This window comes from Prionailurus bengalensis, chromosome D3, assembly GCF_016509475.1.
Source record: "Prionailurus bengalensis isolate Pbe53 chromosome D3, Fcat_Pben_1.1_paternal_pri, whole genome shotgun sequence".
In the NCBI taxonomy this organism is placed as follows: domain Eukaryota; kingdom Metazoa; phylum Chordata; class Mammalia; order Carnivora; family Felidae; genus Prionailurus; species Prionailurus bengalensis.
In genome coordinates this window covers 79,847,098-79,865,234 of record NC_057356.1, presented here as the reverse complement: position 1 = coordinate 79,865,234, position 18,137 = coordinate 79,847,098, and the positions used below count along the sequence as shown (strand labels likewise).

Sequence of the window (18,137 nt, the reverse complement as noted above, 5' to 3'; positions counted from 1 at the left end):
AATCTCAATGTTTCTTCTGCTACAACACCCCCTCCACACACACACACACACACACACTGAGTGTGACGGCAACACCTGACACTCTTCATATCACCCAGTGGGACTGCAGCTCAGAGAAAGGAGGTGGTTATGTCACCGTAGCTACATTATTGCCGCGCATATTCAACTGTCTTTTGCCTGTGGCTCAGAAGTCTTCTGTCTGGGTCTATGAAGATACCTGGTTAGCTTGCAATCAGAGTAACATCTTAAAACCTTACAGGGATCTTGACATGACCTATGCCACACTTTGCTTATTTACCCATCTTTTAATGGACATTTGTGTTGTTTCCAGTTTGGAATTGTTATAAATAAAGCTGCTATCGACATCTGTATGTAAGTCTTTGAACATGTGAACGCATACTTCCTTTTCTCTTGGATAATTACCTAGGAGTAGAATGGCTGGATCATATGGTAGGTGTATGTTTATTTTTTCAATATGTTTTCAAACTGTATTCCAAAGTGTTTGTACCAGTCTTTACTCCCACCAAAAGAGTGTAAGAGTCCCGGTTCCTTGACAGCACTTGACATGGTCTTTTTAAATTTTAACCATTCTAATAGGCGTGTAGTGGAATCTCGCTGTGGTTTGTGTTTGCATTTCTCTAATGACTACTGTGTTAATATGCTAATGTCAGTATATCTTCTTTGGTGAGGTGTCCATTCAAATATTTTGCCCATTACAAAATAGAGCTGTTTAAAAGATCTATATGTAAGTCTTTCTCTGCTAATTGCATCATCTCTGTCATTTCTAGGTCTTTCAATCAGCTGTTTTCTCCTGGTTGTGGATCATATCTTACAGCTTCTTCACATGTCTGGAAATTACTGATCGTAAGCTAGCTATGGGTGCTACATAGTTGAGTGTTTAGACTCTGTTGCTTCTTTAATACAGTGTGGAATTTTGCTCTGGCTCGTGGTGAATTTGTAGATCATCTTGATATGTTCAAGGGCTGTTTTAGAGCTGTATCAGTGTAGGTCTAGAATAGCCTCTCTGGGGTCTCTATTGAGTACCCAGGGCCAATGACATTTCTCCACTCTGACTGGCCAGTCTCTGAACATGCCCCAGTCCTATGTAGGCTCCAGTACTTGCTCAGTCCTGGATCCGCCTCATGGTGTCTTGTCCTAAGATGAGTAGCCTGATATTTAGCCAAAGACTCAAGGGCATCCCCCCACCCCACCCCACCGCCCACAGATATCTGGAACTCTCCCTGCATAACTCCCTTCTCTAGGTACCTTGCCCTGCACTTTCCAACTGTCTTACTAGTCCAAACTTCCAATTTCTTTCTCCTCAGCTCAGCAAGACCACTGTTCTCCGTTTGGCTTCCTCCTTGTGACATAGTCTAAAAAGTGCCTGCAGAAAGGGTATCATGGGACACCTCTCTTAGGGATCACAGACTTGTGCTGCCTTTTGCCCAACTTCTGGAAACCATAATTCCATGTGCTTTTGTCTAGTGTTATAGTTGTTCACTGTAGGAGAGCTAGTCTAGTAGCAGTTAATCTGCTGTGGCCAGAAGCAGAATCCCAAATGTGCTGTAATGAGGAATTTCCTTTAGAAAGGCAGGTCAGGGAGGACCTCTCCAAGGAACAGATGATGACTAGGGTATCAAGCTGTGGAGCTCCTAACCGGTTCCTCTGAGATGAAGGGAAAAAAGGGTTATTTCAATAAATTTAAAGACAATTTGCTTTGTTTTTGGTTTTCAGCAAAATCATAAAGTTAAATGTGTTTAGAGCTGGTTCCCGGTAGGGTCCCCTAGCTGTTTACATTCAGGTTGTGATATTTTTTTACACTATGTGTTCTGTTACTCTATAAAGTAAAAACCCTAATGTGGTTAATGAAGTGTCTTGAAGGAACATTCAGCTTTGAAAACGATGTCCTTCTCTGGCAAAAAGGAGAATTAAGCCCTCCAAACATTTACAGCACCAGGTAGAGTCAGACTCTCATTTTGTGTCAAGAGGTGAGTTGACTGGGTTCAGATATTCGCTGTGCCCGCTACAGTTGCCACTCTGGGCCAGGTCCTTGACTCCTCTGGGCTGTGTGTGTATTTTTCCCTCTATAAGCCAAGGCGTTAGACTAGCTTCTTTCTGGCTTCAAGGAAACGAGGAGAAGGCTTTTGTTCCATGTACCTGGTTTTAGAATCAGTCTGTCAGATGTGGATCTGAACCTTGGAACTGCTCCCTCTGGAGCCCCGGTTTTCTCATCTTAAAAACTGCATTAACGTTAAGGTTATTAGGAGGACAAATGATAGCAAGCAGTGAACTTAAGCCTGGGGCCTGGCACGACATCGAAGTCTGTGGTAGGCCACAAAAAAATGAAACTTCTAGAGTAATGAGTGGTAAGTAAGCATTATATGGCCTGTGGGTACCCGGTTGGTGGTTCTACAAGTTCAGGCTGATGGCCGTGTGTAGCCTTGGTGAATGTAAGGCTTAAATAAGAAAGGAGTAACTCCAAGCACTTAAAAAGTGAAGGAGGCAATGATTTTTACATGTGTATGGATCAAACGGAATTGTTTCACGGAACATGTACACAAGCGATTCCCTTAGGGCCGGAAAACGCAGCCAACAGCTGTTTCTATTTTGGTCTTCAACTTGCTCTCTCCCTCTGCCAGCCTCCTAGCTCCACCAGATTGGCTGGAGGTCATCCAGGGGGACTTTGTTAAGCTTCTTTTCCTCAGGGAAGTAGGAACCCACTGTGCTTTCTCTGTAGATTCTCAGAGATTCCTCTGTTCTTGACTTCACGTCTTAATGGCCATCACTTCCCAGATGGCTCAGAGCTGCTCCCTGGAGTTTCGAGCTATTGTCACAGGCTCTGACTGCTCTTCTCTCATGGGGGAAAGGAATCAATAGGGGAAAACAGGTAAAGTCTTGTAACAGACTCCGTTGTTTGCTGCTGACCCAGTATCGATTATCCTTCCCTGTTTTACTAACTCAACCTCACCTTGGTTCAGGGTGGCCTGCTAAAATATAGACCTCAGTCTTTGTGGTTAAGGTCAAACGGTCTGTCCAATGAGATGTAAGAGCAGGCTGCCTGGGGAGGCTTTTGGGGATGCTCCTTATAAAGGGGTTGACTCAACAGGCCACGCCTTTTGCACTTTCCTTTCACCTTTTCTGGAGGTGGAGGACACTTCTTATAAACGTGGTGCTAAAGGCCATGCTTGGCCTGAAAAGGAAGGAACAGACAGCAAGAAATAGGGCAGGTTACTGGTAGCCCCAGGGAGCTGCCAGACCAGCCCTGGATGACCACTCCTGGACTCCTTCTTCTAGGACAATAATAAAACCCCTGCTTTATTTAAGCCACTGTTTAGTTGGTTTTTCCATTATTTTCAGTATGCAAGCCTAAGTGAACCTCCTTTAAGTGTGAAATTGAGGTAAATATTTGTGTCTATACATGGATAAACTCTTTGGCATAGGAGGTACGTAAGCAAAGGCTCAATGGTCATTACTCAGGGATGCCTAAGGGAGTCCTCCAGGAAGTGGGGAGTTGAATTTGTCAGAAAAGCAGCACATTAGCCTATAAAGAAAATCATTTGAGGGGTGCCTGGCTGGCTTAGTTCATAGAGCATTCAACTCTTGATCTTGGGATTGTGAGTTCAAGCCCCATATTGGGTGTAGAGAGTACTTAAAAAATAAATCACAACTAAAAAAAATCATTGGAGATAAAGGTGGCTTCTGACACCTCAAAGTGAGATTCTAATTACGGTGAAATAAAATTTCTTTATTATTTTATCACTTAAGGAAGCTACAATTGATGTATGTGATACATTTCTGCTTCCCACATTTTTTCAAATCCATGAAGATTTAAAAAGAAACTTGTTAAAAAAAAATCTGCCAATTTAGGAAACAGAATTGTCATACAGTGTATTAAGTACACCTTAATTAAAAAAGGGGTTGTTTCGGGGGTGCCTGGGTGGCTCAGTCGGTTAAGCGGCCGACTTCGGCTCAGGTCATGATCTCGCGGTCCGTGAGTTTGAGCCCCGCGTCGGGCTCTGGTCTGACAGCTCAGAGCCTGGAGTCTGTTTCAGATTCTGTGTCTCCCTCTCTCTCTGCCCCTCCCCTGTTCATGCTCTGTCTCTCCCTGTCTCAAGAATAAATAAAATGTTAAAAAAAAAAATTTAAAAAAAAAAGGGGGGGTTGTTTCAGGGCACCTGGGTGGCTCAGTCAGTTAAGCGTCTGACTCTTGATTTTGGTTCAGGTCGTGATCTCAGGGTTAATGGGATAGAACCCCACGTTGGGCTCTGTGCTGGCAGCATGGAGCCTGCTTGGGATTCTCTTGCCCCCTCTGTCTTTGCCCCTCCCCTGCTCACACGTGTGCTTGCTCTCTCTCTTTCTCAAAACAAATAAACTTAAAAAGATGGATTGTTTCATGTCTACTCTTAGGGGACTTCTAATTAGTCATGACAAGTTCAACACATGTTTATCTTGATTCCTTCTTGGAACCTCACTAAAATTAAAGAAATAAAAATACAGAAACCCACAAAGACAAAGAGGATAAGAGGTGAGAGAGGCAGGCAAGAGAAGTTGAGAAGTTTTTACAGAAGATGGAGAAGGGATGGACAAGAAGGGAAATTAGTGGAGGAGAAGAACATAAAAATTAGTGCCTGCAACCTAGAGCTAACATACTTAATGGTGAAATATAGGCTTCCTGCCTATGGTTGGGAAGGAGACAAGAATGCCTGATACTGATTTTTCTACTCCTTTTCAACATTGTATTGGAGGTACAATGAAACTTAAAATAATACCATTTACAATAATAACTCAAAACCACAGATGCCTAGGAACAAACCTGTTAGATGTGTTTTTTTTTAATTGCTTTGTAAAAACTATATAATATCATTAAAAGAAACTAAGAATATTGAACTAAATGGAAGGAATTACCATGTTTGTGGCTGGGAAGAGAGAATAAAGAGACAATTTTGTAAAATTGTAATTCTTCCCAAATTAATTTATAGGTTCAGTGCAATTCCAATCAAAATCCCAGCAGGCCATGTTGTGGAAATTGTCAAGCTGATTCTAAACTTACATGGAAATGCAAAGGGTCAGCAGTAGTGTAGAAACGGGCAAATTTATTCTAAAATCACAATTACTATAATGTTGGTACAAGGTGAATCAATAGAGTAGTAGAAAAGAATAGAATATTCAGGAGTAAACTCACATACATAAGGACCCTGAGAGCAGTGAAAGAAAGGCAATTTTTCAATACAAATGGTGTTGTATCAATTGGATATCCATATGGGAATAAAATGTGTCTTGATTCATACCTCACACCATATTTAAAAAGGCAGTTCCAAGGACATTGTAGGGAAAGGAAAGCCACAATGCTAGAAGAAAAGACAGGCACAAAAGTCACTAAGTATATGGGAAAATATTGACGTTTTGGATTTACATTAAAATTAAGAACTTCTAGGGGCACCTGTCTGGCTCAGCGGGTAGAACATGTGACTCTTGATTGCCAAGTCGTTAGTTCGAGCCCCACCTTGGGTGTAGAGTTTACTCAAAAAGGAATAAAAACATACAATCTTTTTTTAAAAAAATTAAGAACTTCTGTTCATACAAAGACTCCATTATGTTAGTCAAAAGGGAAGCTTTTAAAGAGTCGGAAAAGACACTTGCAATACATGTAATTGGCCGAGGGCTTATGTCAAGAACATACCGTTTCTTCAAATCCACGAGGAAAAGGGCACAAGCTAGTTAACAAGAGACTCGCTGATGCTAAATAACTTCTTCAAAGGCGGAACAATATACAGTAGTCGCCCTTGACCTTCAGTTCCGCGCTTTCGGTGGTCTCGGTTACCTGGACGACCGCAGCCGGAAGCCGGTGATCGGCCTCAGACGCCTCTGACGCCTCTGACGCAGCGTCATAACGTAGATGATAGTCCGGCGCTAAGTCACGCTGTGACGTCATTCTCCTCACTCATCCCTCTGGCCGGCGCTTTATCATCTCGCGTTGTCTCAAGAAGAAAGGTGAGTCCAGACGACCTTGAGCAACACGGGGGTCAGAGGTGCCGAACAGCGCAGTAAAAAATCCACCTGTAACTTTTGACCTCCCCCAATATAACTCCTAATAGACTGCTGTTGACCGGAAGCCTTACGGAGAACACAGTCGGTTAACACATGTTTTGTATATGTATTACATACTGTATTTGTATAAGCAAGCAAGCTAGAGAAAGGAAATGTTAAGTCGTAAGGAAGAGAGAGTACATGGACAGTATTATACTGTAATAATAAAAAAATAAAACCCGCGTAGAAGTTTGACCCTGCAAGTTCAAACCTGTGTTTTCCTTCCTCCCTCCCTTCCTCCCTTCCTCCCTTCTTTCCTTCCTTCCTTCCTCTCTCCTGTTTATTTCTTCTTGAGACAGACACATATACACAGAGTGCGAGCAGGGCAGGGGCAGAGACAGAGGGAAACAAAGAATCCGAAGCAGGCTCCAGGCTCCAAGCTGTCAGCACTGAGCCGGAACTGGGGCTTGAACTCACAAACTTGAAATCATGACCTGAAGTCAATCGCTTTACCGACTGAGCCATCCAGGCGCCCTTAAATCTATGTTTTTCAAGGGTCAACTGTACAATAAGATTTTGAGAGAGGGAGAGAGAGAGAGAGACCACATTCAGGTACCTTTTATTACAGTATATTATAATTGTTTTATTTTATTATTAGTTACTGTTGTTAATCTCTTACTGCGCCTAATTTAGAAATTAGACTTTATCCCAGGTTGTTATGTTTAGGGGAAAAAATGTGGTACATAGAGGGTTCAGTACCGTCCGTGGTTTCAGGCATCCTGGGGACCTTGGAAACGACCCCTTATGGCTAAGGAGGGACTACTATAGCGGTGTTTCAAAGCAGAGGCTCTAGACTAAGGTCATCTGAGCTCAAATCCTCCCTGTGCCTTTTATTAGCCTGTGGCCTGGCTGTAAATTTCATAACCTCACGTGCTTCAGTGTCCTGCTAATAATAATACCCGTATCTTCAGGCTGTTGTGAGGCTTAAATGAGCTAATATAAACAAAGCTCTGAGAACCATTACTGGCCCTTTGTACTAATTGCAGCAATCCTGATCACAATTATCACGGATTAAACCTTTATTTGTCTTCATCCAAAACTCATCTCTCACCACTTACACTATCTGGCCTTTGGGAAATGTTTGCTGTTCAGCTTCCAAGTCACTCAAACCTTGAATAAGGCGCTGGTCAACCATAACTCTTACCAAACTTTGAATAGTTATGTGATTTCTTATAAATGTACTCGCTCATTAAGAAGTATTGGAGTAATAAAGAGATGATGGAGAATTCAGCTGTATTTAATACTGCATGTCAGACACTAGTCTAAGCACTTAACACACTATTTCCCCTTTAATGGCTGCATGAGGTTTTCAAAGTAGAAACTATTATTATCCTCATTTTGTTTTATATTTTTTAAGTTTATTTATTTATTTTGAGAGAGCGAGCGCAGGTGGGGGAGGGGCAGAGAGAGAGGGAGATTGAGAGGGAGTAAGAGAAAATCCTGAGCAGGCTCTGTGCTGTCCACGTAGAGTCCAGGGCGGGGCTCAGTCTCACGAACCGTGAGATCATGGCCTGAGCCAAAATCAAGAGTCGGATGCTTAGCCGACTGAGCCACCCAGGCGCCCCTATTATCCTCATTTTAAATGGAGGAAACTGAGGCACACAAGATTTAAGAAACTTGCCCAAGGTCATACAGCTGCTTAGCCATACTCTGTAGATCACTGCTCTGTTGGTCTGAGAATGCCATAAACTTTCTATAGGAGTAGTCAGGTATCAATGAACGCATTTAAAAAGTTAAGTATTTACATAATGACATGTAACGCTGTTCTTTAGCATTCTCAGGGATGCAGAATATACTCATAAGATATAATTCAAACTGTGTTAATAAGGAATTCGTGCTATATGTATGTAAATAAGCTGTAATAATGTATTACGTATGAGTAGAAAAACACATGCAGGCAATACACTAAAACAGTAATAGCAGCTATTTCCATTTCGTGGGATCAGAGCTGGTTTCGTTTTCTTTTATAAGCTATTTCACATTTTTCCATTTTCTATCATAATTTTACTGCAGTATTACTGTTATAAGAAAAAATACTAGAGAAAATTGTATAGTGCCACAATTTCCAAATGCTGATTGAAAACTAACAAATACCTGTCTTCAGTCCTGCTGAGTCTTTGTGACCCCCTCAGTGGCTCAGCTGTCTTTCAAAGCCAAGTTTTGGGCAAAAACTCTGTTTCCGAATGTCAAGGTTATTTCCACATTTAATCTCATATTGGAACAGACTTCATGGATCTGATCTTCCACTTTCTGCTGTGAAACGGCAAAGCCACTTCTTTGTGTTGCTCTTTGAGAATGCTAATGGCCCGTGTGTGGGAGGTGTCATACAAGGCTAGGGGAAGGCACTTTCTTTGGGCAAGTGACAATGTCAGAGCAACAGAATGTCCTGGTTCAATCTGTGGGCAAAAGACTTCCTGCGTGAATTTGAGATTGATGACGGATGGCAGGAGATGTGGGGAGTTGGGCTGGGCAGTCAAGTTTTGGTCAGGAAGGGAAACTTTGGGGGTGCCTGGGTGGTTTAGCTGGATAAGCTTCAGAGTCTTGGTTTTGGCTCCATTCATGATCCCAGGGTCAAGGGATCGAGCCCCAAGTCGGCCTCCTCACTGGGTGTGGAGCCTGCTTAGTATTCTGTCTCTCTCCCTCTGCCTGTAGGCTTTGCTCACGTGTGCACATGCACGTGCTCTCTCTCTCTCTCTCTCTCTCTCTCAAAAAAATAAAAGGTTAATTTGGAGAAATGTTCTGAGATGGGAGAGTGATGCGGGGAGCTAGGTTTGTGAGGGAAAGAGACAGGTCTGGGTAGACTCCAGAGTAGCAAGGTTATCCGGGGTGCTCCATAAAGGACCTGGAAGTGTTTGGTAGGCTCCTGGTCATACCCCCGGGAAACCCAGCATAAGGCCCGGCAGGGAAGAGGCGAAGACACTGTCTTGGCTGTAACAGATGTGAACTGTGGTTATGGACAGAGAAGGGAATTTGAGTCTCTGAGACATTCCCTTTCCCTGGCAGTCACATGGTCCCGGTGCAGACAAGCCAACGGAGATCATAGCCATCCATCCACCAGCTCAGTTCTCCCCATGCTTAGCACCTGCTGCTACCACAATCCAAGGCAAGATTCACACTGTCTTCCTCTTCCTCTCTCCTCCCTCTCCAGGCTCTGACTGTTCTGAGGCTTTTCTGAGCCTGTCTGGCTATTTGTTTTGTGTTGTTGTTTTTTTTTTTAATGTGAAATTTATTGTCAAATTGGTTTCCATACAACACCCAATGCTCATCCCAACATGTCTGGCTATTTGTTTTAACCATATTACACATTTTCTTCGAACAACCCTGCCTCTGCAAAAGAACAGGGAGAGGAGTAGGGCAGATTGAGAAACGTGAAGGAAAAACGGTCAGAATTTGGCAAAAGCCAGGACTTGGGGAGAGACGTGAGTTAAGATGACCTGGAGGTTTTTCTGTTAGATGAGTAGCTGGGGCCTTAGGTAGCCATATGGTCATCTGAGGCCTTGCTTCTTTCTGTTCTCACCTTAGGGGCACACACTGGTTCATCCATAGCTGCAGGGTCTGGCCTCTGGGCCCACCTGCTGGTGGTTGACAAGAGTCTGGGCATTTGGTAGAGAGAAGTTCTCTACAGAACTTTTCATACAGTGAATGACTTTCTTACTCACCTCCACTCACACACAGTGAAATTTCTCAGTATTGCAGGTGACAATGTTTCAGGAAATAAATGACAAAACTGAGATTTATATGGCCTGATTCGGAACCTGGGTATTTTCCCTCTCTCGGAGTCAGGCATTCGTGTCCGAAATGGGTGATCTACCGAACAAAGATTGACAGGCGCTGGGCCTTGGTGCCCCGCCACAGTGTGCCATTTAAGTTGACTGAGCAAATTAGCTCACGGGGCATCCCAGAAGGTCTGCTTTGGCTGACCTGCCGAGACTATAGGGAATTGATTGCACTATTCTGTCTACTTGTGTGTATGTTTGAAAGTTTGCAGGTTAGAAAGTTCGAATTTTCCCTTGCAGAATGGCCGCAAGCCCTTTGGAGATGGGGCTTAGGGCAAGTCGAGTTGGAGATAGCTTTAGTTGGGGTTTAGTGGGATACATTTGTGTTCTTTTGTAGTTTCTTTTGTGTCTAGTAGAGTTCTCTCTATCCCTCTGGGGCAGGCATGGCTTTGAAAAATACTCCCGCTGCCTAATGTGCTGACTTAACGGGCATCAAGATGCACAGGTGTTGTTCAGAAGTCAAATCATGATATTAATGTGTCTGTCCCCTGGCACAGAACACCAGTACGTGAGAGTCAAAGAGAAGGTTTGAAAAGCAGTCGGTGCAAAATCCTCCTTTTCATCAGATGGGTAAAATCATATTTTCTTTTTGTAATATTTTATTCTTCGATACCTTATTAAAATTGGAAGTTCTCTCTTTTTTTTAAAAAAAATTTTTTTTTTCAACGTTTATTTATTTTTTTGGGACAGAGAGAGACAGAGCATGAACGGGCGAGGGGCAGAGAGAGAGGGAGACACAGAATCGGAAACAGGCTCCAGGCTCTGAGCCATCAGCCCAGAGCCCGACGTGGGGCTCGAACTCACGGACCGCGAGATCGTGACCTGGCTGAAGTCGGACGCTTAACCGACTGCGCCACCCAGGCGCCCCTGGAAGTTCTCTCTTATCGGGAATATAAGAGAACGCAATTATACATGTACTGTATATTTTAAATCTTTTTAAACATAAGGATTGTTTGAAATCAAATTTAGAAGATTGTTTTTTTATTAAAAAAAAAAAAAACACCTATTTGTTTAATATATTCAACACAAGGACTCAACCAGAGACTTAATTTCAAAAATGACAGCACAGCTTAAGACACAGAGTCCTAGACAGAAATGAAGGAAAGGACAGACTATCTACAGAAGAAATAAAAAGACAATACAAGGAGAGAGGCTAGAGAGTCAGGTTCTTGGCTAGAGACCTGCTTTGAGTAGGTTTCTTGCAGGTATTTCTTTAAAAAAATTTTTTTTGAAGTTTATTTATTTTGAGAGAGAGAAACAGAGCACATGAGCAAGGGAGGGGAAGAGAGAGAGAATCCCAAGCAGACTCCATGCTGTCAGCACAGAGCCCAACATGGGGCTCGAACTTGAGTGATGAGATTGTGACCTGAACCAAAGTCAGGAGCCTGCTGCTTAACCAGCTGAGCCACCCGGGTGCCACTCTTGCAGGAATTTCTTAAAGGCTGTGGGGTCTTTCCAGAGCTTGGCAGCACGGGTGTTCAAAGGGCTCTCAGTGTTGGCTTTTCCCAGCAGGCTCTCGATGGACAGCAGGATGATCCATCAGGATGTCCAGGCAGATGCTACCCCGGGTGTCCGCACTGGGTGGTAGCAGGGCGTGAGGAACTTGACCATGGGTGCATCGTAAGGATAGCCACCGGCAGACTCCAGGCAGAGCTTATACCTCAGGTCTTCATGTACTGTGTCAACTGCCCCATGAATGGTCCCCAACCATTTGAAAAGGTTGTCTGATTCAGGGAGGGCAGAAATCCCTTTGTCACCCGACGTCATGAGGGTCATCAGCTCCTGCTATAGCGTCTTGCCCACGGGGCCCCGGGTGGTGACCCCACTGGGCTCAGCAAAGTTGTGGGTGGTGGCGACACTGGCAGTGGCTGGGTCTCAGTTCTGGGAAGCCATCCAGGTGGCACCAGCAGGGAGACGTAAACTCAGCATGACTACAGCCCAGATTTAGAAGGTTCTCTTTTTGTGGAGCCCAGACTTCTAACAGGATTACAAAGAAGCCTGTTTGTGAATACACAGATTTTATGCATTTTATGCATACAGGCTAAAAATTTAAAAACTGAGATCGGTCATCCTAGAAGGAAGAATGATTATTTTTCTATTTTCTCTGTAGAAAGTAACAGTATAAAATAATTGTAATATGAAAGGCTGATCAAAAAGTAAGCAGCCAAAAAATGTACAGGTAGAAGTATTATAGGGGTATATTAACAGTGAAATAATTTAAAATGTGGTTTATTGTATTTTCCAGCCTTTAAAAATTGTAATTTGATGTAACCTCTTTTCCCATTCTAAATGTATATTTATTTTTATATTTAATTTTTATTTATAATATTATATTCCTTCTCTTTAAGAACCCCCTCCGTTCCCCTCCCCATTGTATAAATGTCAGGTGCTACAGTGGCCAGTCCTGCTTAGTTTCCTTCACTGATGCCTCCTTTTCTCTCTGATTTCCAAACTTTGGAGAGCCCCAGGGCTCAGTTCTTAGACTTTTCCTTGTCTGGATTAACTCCCCAGGTATATGGGTAGTCAGGGTTTAACCAGAGAAGCAGAACCACAATGGAATTGGGATTTATTGTTGGGATAAGACCTTATACCATTGGGAAGGAAGGTCTGACATGGGGCAGGAAGAGATCTGAGCAGAATTCCTGAGTAGGAAGCACTGGGGTGACGGACAGAGTTGGGACTCCCAGAGGCACATCCACCTGCTACTGTGGGACTACAGCAGAGAGATGGAGAAGTCTAGGGAAGGCCGTTGCCTCTGAGTCTGGTGGTGGGCTCGGGGCCACTGTTGGCCAAGAGGGCCACCAGTTGGGAAGAGGAGCTGGATGAGAGGGGAGAGAAGAGCTGGAGCCACCAGTGCCTAAGTGTCTGTCTCTGTCCGCAGCTAATCAAACACCGTCAGAGAGTCATGATGGCTGCTTCACTCCCGCCTCCCAGATTCATGCACATCTCTTTTTTGGTCAGTCTTAATATGGAACCATACAAGAAAAAAGATTCTGGAATATACTTCTGTTTGGCCAAGTGGACACAGTTCAAAAGCACATGCAAGGTAATCTCACTTTGTCTTGTGGCTTTAATTCCACACGTACTCTGATGATTCACAAATTTCTAATCCCTGTCTGGCCTTCCCTGGAATCCAGATTCATGTCTGACCCCCTCCTCAAGTCACCACTTAGATATTTAATAGATGTTTCAAACCTAACATATAAGAAAAATTAGCTCCTAATCTGCTTTCCTGAACCTGTTCTTTCCAGAATCTTCCTCTGAGGAAGTGTCCAGGTGCTCTGGCTAAAAATCTCAGGATTGTACTTTACTCCTCTCTGTCCCACCCAACAAGTGATAGATCAGAAAATCCCATTGGCTCTTCCTTCAAGAAATATCCATGACTTACTACTTCTACTGTAGAAGCCCCCCCTTCCAAAAGATTCATACCCGAACCCCTAGACTCTGTGAATATTACCCGAAATGGCTTTAAAAAGGGGGTCTGGAGCATTGATAAAATTAATGATCTTGAAATGGGGAGATCATCCACATGAGACCTAAATACGATCACATGTATCCTTAAGGAGGAGACAGAGGGAGATTTGGGATCTCCCCCAGAGGAGAAGGGGGATATGAAGATGGAGAAGAGAGAGGTGAGAAGATGTCAGCCTGGAAGATTGGAAAGATGTGGCCACAAGTCAAGGAATGACACAGCTACCAGAAGCGCTCAGAGGCAAGAAGTGGAGTCTAGAGAACACACAGCCTTGCTAACACCTGGCTTGTGGTCCAGTGATACTGACTTTGGTCTTCTGGACTCCAGAACTGCGACAGAGGAAGTTTCTGTTGTCTCGAACACCCAAGTGTGTGATAATTGGTTACAGCAGCCACCAAAACCAGTTTACCACTTCCTCTCTGACAGCCATGTTGCAGAGTGCCACAGTGTTTCTGGATTATTCCAGTAGCCTCCTGTCTCACTGACCACTCTGCTTCTACCATTGTCCCACTCACTGTGGTCTAGTCTCCGCACAGCAGCCACAGTGTACCTTTAAAAATGTAATTCACTCGGGGCGCCTGGGTGGCGCAGTCAGTTAGGCGTCCGACTTCAGCCAGGTCACGATCTCGCGGTCCGTGAGTTCGAGCCCCGCGTCGGGCTCTGGGCTGATGGCTCAGAGCCTGGAGCCTGTTTCCGATTCTGTGTCTCCCTCTCTCTCTGCCCCTCCCCCGTTCATGCTCTGTCTCTCTCTGTCCCAAAAATAAATAAACGTTGAAAAAAAAAATAAAAAAAAAATGTAATTCACATCACGTCACTCATCTTTCGAAACCCTTCCATTGTTTCCCTTCTCAGAGTACAATATACTGTTTTCATAATCAACTTACAGAGCTCTATTTAACTTGGTCCCTTTTTACCTGTCTGACTTTCTCTCTGACATTCCACTTTCATACCATTAGCTTCCTTGATGTTCCTTGAGCATACAAAGTGTGTCCCTGCCTCAGGACTCTTGCACTTGCTCTTCCATCTACTTAGATTGACCTCCTGCCTCCCACAGCCACCTGGCTTACTTCTTCACTTGATAGATGAGACCTTCTCTGTCCACTCTTTTAAAAATACCAGCCATCCAACCTCACTCTCACATTGTAATGCTCTTCCTTTCTTACTTCATCCACAACCATATCAAAGTCTGACATCCCTATTCTTGTTTAGTTGTTTAATTCTTCACCCTCCCCCGTTAAAATGTGAGCTCTGTGAGGGCAGGGGTATCTATCTGGATTTTTTTTTTTTTTTTAACCAGCATTGTATCCCCGATACCTAGAAAGGGCTATGATGCATAATGGATACCGAATAGTATTTACTGAAGGAATGAATTATCCAAGAATGCTTAGTTAGTTTTACATTACATTTTACTTCATTAAAAGTTCTTGCACTGAGTTGTAATAAGCAATCACCCACCTCATTCCTTGGTTTCATTAATATTCTCTGGAGATGGTAATGCTTCCACTTTTCCAAATGTCACTCTGGTCAGCAGCTGAACCATATGTTGGATTCAGTCATAATGTAAATGGGACTATCACGCATTGTAGAAAGGAAGGCCTTCCCCCCATTTCTGTGTCCTCCTCATTCCCCTGGTTTAAACTGGAAGGAAGGGCTTCAGTGGGAATTTGGTATTCCTTTAAGGGGTTTTCCCAATCCAACAGTCTGATCCCGGCTGTGGGTTTAATAAGCACCATTCAGCGCATCTATCCGCCTCTTCCAATTCTCCCTCCCCCAGTCACTTCCTGTCACAGCAACCCTTTCAAAATTAAACTCCAATTCTAAAACAAATGAAGCAAAGGCAGGAAGGGGGGATGAATCACAGCATATGGGAACAGTTTTGTTTGAAAGCATGATCAGCATTCTTTGCAAACAAGCTGTGACCATATGTGGCAGGGTGGGTATAGACTGAGTTTTAAAATACAAGTGATAAACTGTGATAAGTGTCTGAGTTAGAAAGCTCATTAATGATTGGTTTGATAGTAAGAAGTGATACCTTGAAAGAAGTCTCTCTCTCTCTCTCTCTCTCTCTCTCTAAGGAGATAGATATTTCTGTGCCTTTTTATATATTGAAAGATTGCAAAGAGGTGGCCTGTAGTGAGTTAAAATTCTTGCCATGTATTAGCAGAGAAGCCATGGACAATTGGTTAGGACTTGGCTAAAACCAAGGTCACTTGAATTCAAATTTATCGATATACCAACAGAAGTTATTTTGAGAACCAGGTCTGTTGCCTCTAGGTGCTCATCCCTAAGGAAGAGAGAAAAGAGACGTAAAAGATGTGTATGTGTTTCTTTTATTGATTGATTCACTTTAATAAATATTTTTGAGTTCGGACCAAAAGCCAGGCACAGGGTTAAGCCCTAGATATTTGGTGAAGAGCAAAGATCCTGGGTATTGTACGGTAAGCAAAAATCATCACAGTTCCTGCCTTCATGAAGCTTACAGTCCAGAGGGAACATAGTAATCAAATAATCGCACAAACAAATGAAAAATAACAACTGTGGTTTGGGTTACCAAGGAGAACAACAGTATGGGTTCTATGAGAGACTCTGATGGGAAGCCTGACCTGGTCTGAGAAGTCAATAATGATGGTTGACTTACAGCTGAGAGACAGGTTATTTAAGAGGGGACAGGGGTGTGCTCAGAATTCAGGGCAGAAAGGGAGATGTGCACAGTTGCCCTGGGACAGGTGGGGTTGCAATGTATTCAAGGAGCTATAACAAGTACAATGAAGGACCATGAATCTGGAGCTTGAAAGTAAGAAGTCAAGAGACAGAAAAAAAGAGGTAGGAAGGGGCATGACTACCCAGTGCCTTGTGGGTTATGTTAAGGATTTTGATTTCATTCTCAAGAAGCCATTGGGAAGGGGGTTGGGGCAGCTAATCAAGAACACAGCCCCCCCCCCCCCCCAAGCTCTCTCTATAGCCCTCCCCCTAACCTTTCTCTTATGCCCCCCTCCCCAGCCGAGCTCTCTCTTATACGCCTCCGTTTTGGGTCACAGACAATGTGCTGTAGGGAGGTACAAGGGGTAAAAAAAAAAAAAAAAAGTGAACCAGAAACTTACTGATCTCCTCTCATAAGGCTTGCAGTCTAGGATGCAACATGCGAGATAAAGATAGTCCATTAATAAATACTTTCAATTTACATAATGTAACAAAAGAACAACATAGGAGTCTCTGAGATCAAATGACAGTGGTCCTCTCCTTGGGTAGAACTAACTGGAGAACCTCAGGGAAGTTTTCTTCTGAATGTTAGGTTGACTAAGTGTTATTGATATGATTATTGGAAATTTCAATTCGCCTTGTATCTTCTACTCCCAATCCCTGTTTCGTTAGGTGACCTTGACTTTCATGCTTTCTCCCTCTGTATATAAATGGCAGGGAGTAGGTAGCAAAGTGCTTGTGTTTCTGGAAAATGCAAAAGCCCATTTATTCTGAGTGCCAACTCTGGGACATACACGGTGGTAAATGAAACAATAAACTATCAGATCATTGGGCAGCTCTGATTTTGTTCTGTCTATATATAATCCACCAGGAGGGTAGTGGTATTGATATTTCTAAATTAACACCCTTTTCCTTACTAAACCAATTACTTCCAACATGTTACAGTTCATCACCTCAAAATAGTTTTTTTTTTTTTCCAATCAGTCGAAGACAGAAAATCCATAAGCAGTTTATCAGTGTGTGATGCTGTTTGCATTTCAGTGCTGCTCCCAATTTGGATTTTCATCATTCTTTGTACTCTTAGCCCAATCCCTTCACAAATTAATGTATTTGTGTGAAAACAAGCAGCAATTCTTGTTTATAAACGTAGTCTGGAAATCAGCCAGAGCGTACTCGCTAGAAACTTCGGGTGTGGTTGATTGTTCCTGAAGATAAAGCTCAATATTGTTATTCTTCTAAATTGACCTAGCCCTTTCCTGAAACATACCAGCCTTGGCCTACGATGGAATTGTATGTGGTAATCCACAAGCAGCTATTGAGCATGGTTTGAATTCTATCTGAACCACTTGCCGTATCCGTTTAATGTACTTGATAATTCTGATTTAATTCTGTATCAATCATTTAACAGTATATATCTTGGACAAGTTACTTAAATTCTCTGAGTTTCCCTTTTATCTTTAGTAAAGTAGCGATAGTTACATCTGCTTTGCCCTTTTGGTCTAGTTGTGAAATTAAATGAGAAAGTATTTGTGATTATTCTTTGTAAACTCAGTATTTATGTGTAGGATGCATTCTTACTACACATGGTAGAATCGCATCACTGACCCCTAATTCTTCACCCCGTCCTGTAAGTAAGCCCTTGGACGTGTGAATTTGCAAGTCCCTTTCTGAAGAGGGAGGGTATATCTCCCTGCCTCTTGACTTTAGTTTGGATGTATCACTTGCTTTGGCCCACAGAATATGGTAAAAGTGACAGGATGCGGCTCTGAGCCGAGGTCTAAAGAAGCCAAATATGTCTCTGCTTGTTTTTGTGTGCTGTGCCAAGTTCCATGAGAAGAACACATCTCTGGTCCCAAGAAGATGAGAGGCGTGTGGAACAAAGCCACTCCAGTCTAGCTATCCCAGCTCAGCCCGGCCTACACCAGCTGACTCCCAGCTGACCTGCAGATACGTGGGTAAGTCCAGCCCAGGTCGGCAGAACACCCAGGCGAACCATGTGAATTAAATCAATGTGTATTGTTATGTAGCCCTGACGTTTTGGTGTCATTTTGAGTGTAGCATTATTGTAGTCCTAACTGGCTGATCTGTCACCCATCAACCAT

At 43.2% G+C, this 18,137-nt stretch overlaps 1 pseudogene; it reads right to left on the bottom strand.

The window, feature by feature from the left end:
* Nucleotides 1-8,904: 8,904 nt before the first annotated feature.
* On the bottom strand, nt 8,905-11,756 carry LOC122470021 (annotated as a pseudogene).
* Between the last annotated feature and the right edge of the window lie 6,381 nt (nt 11,757-18,137).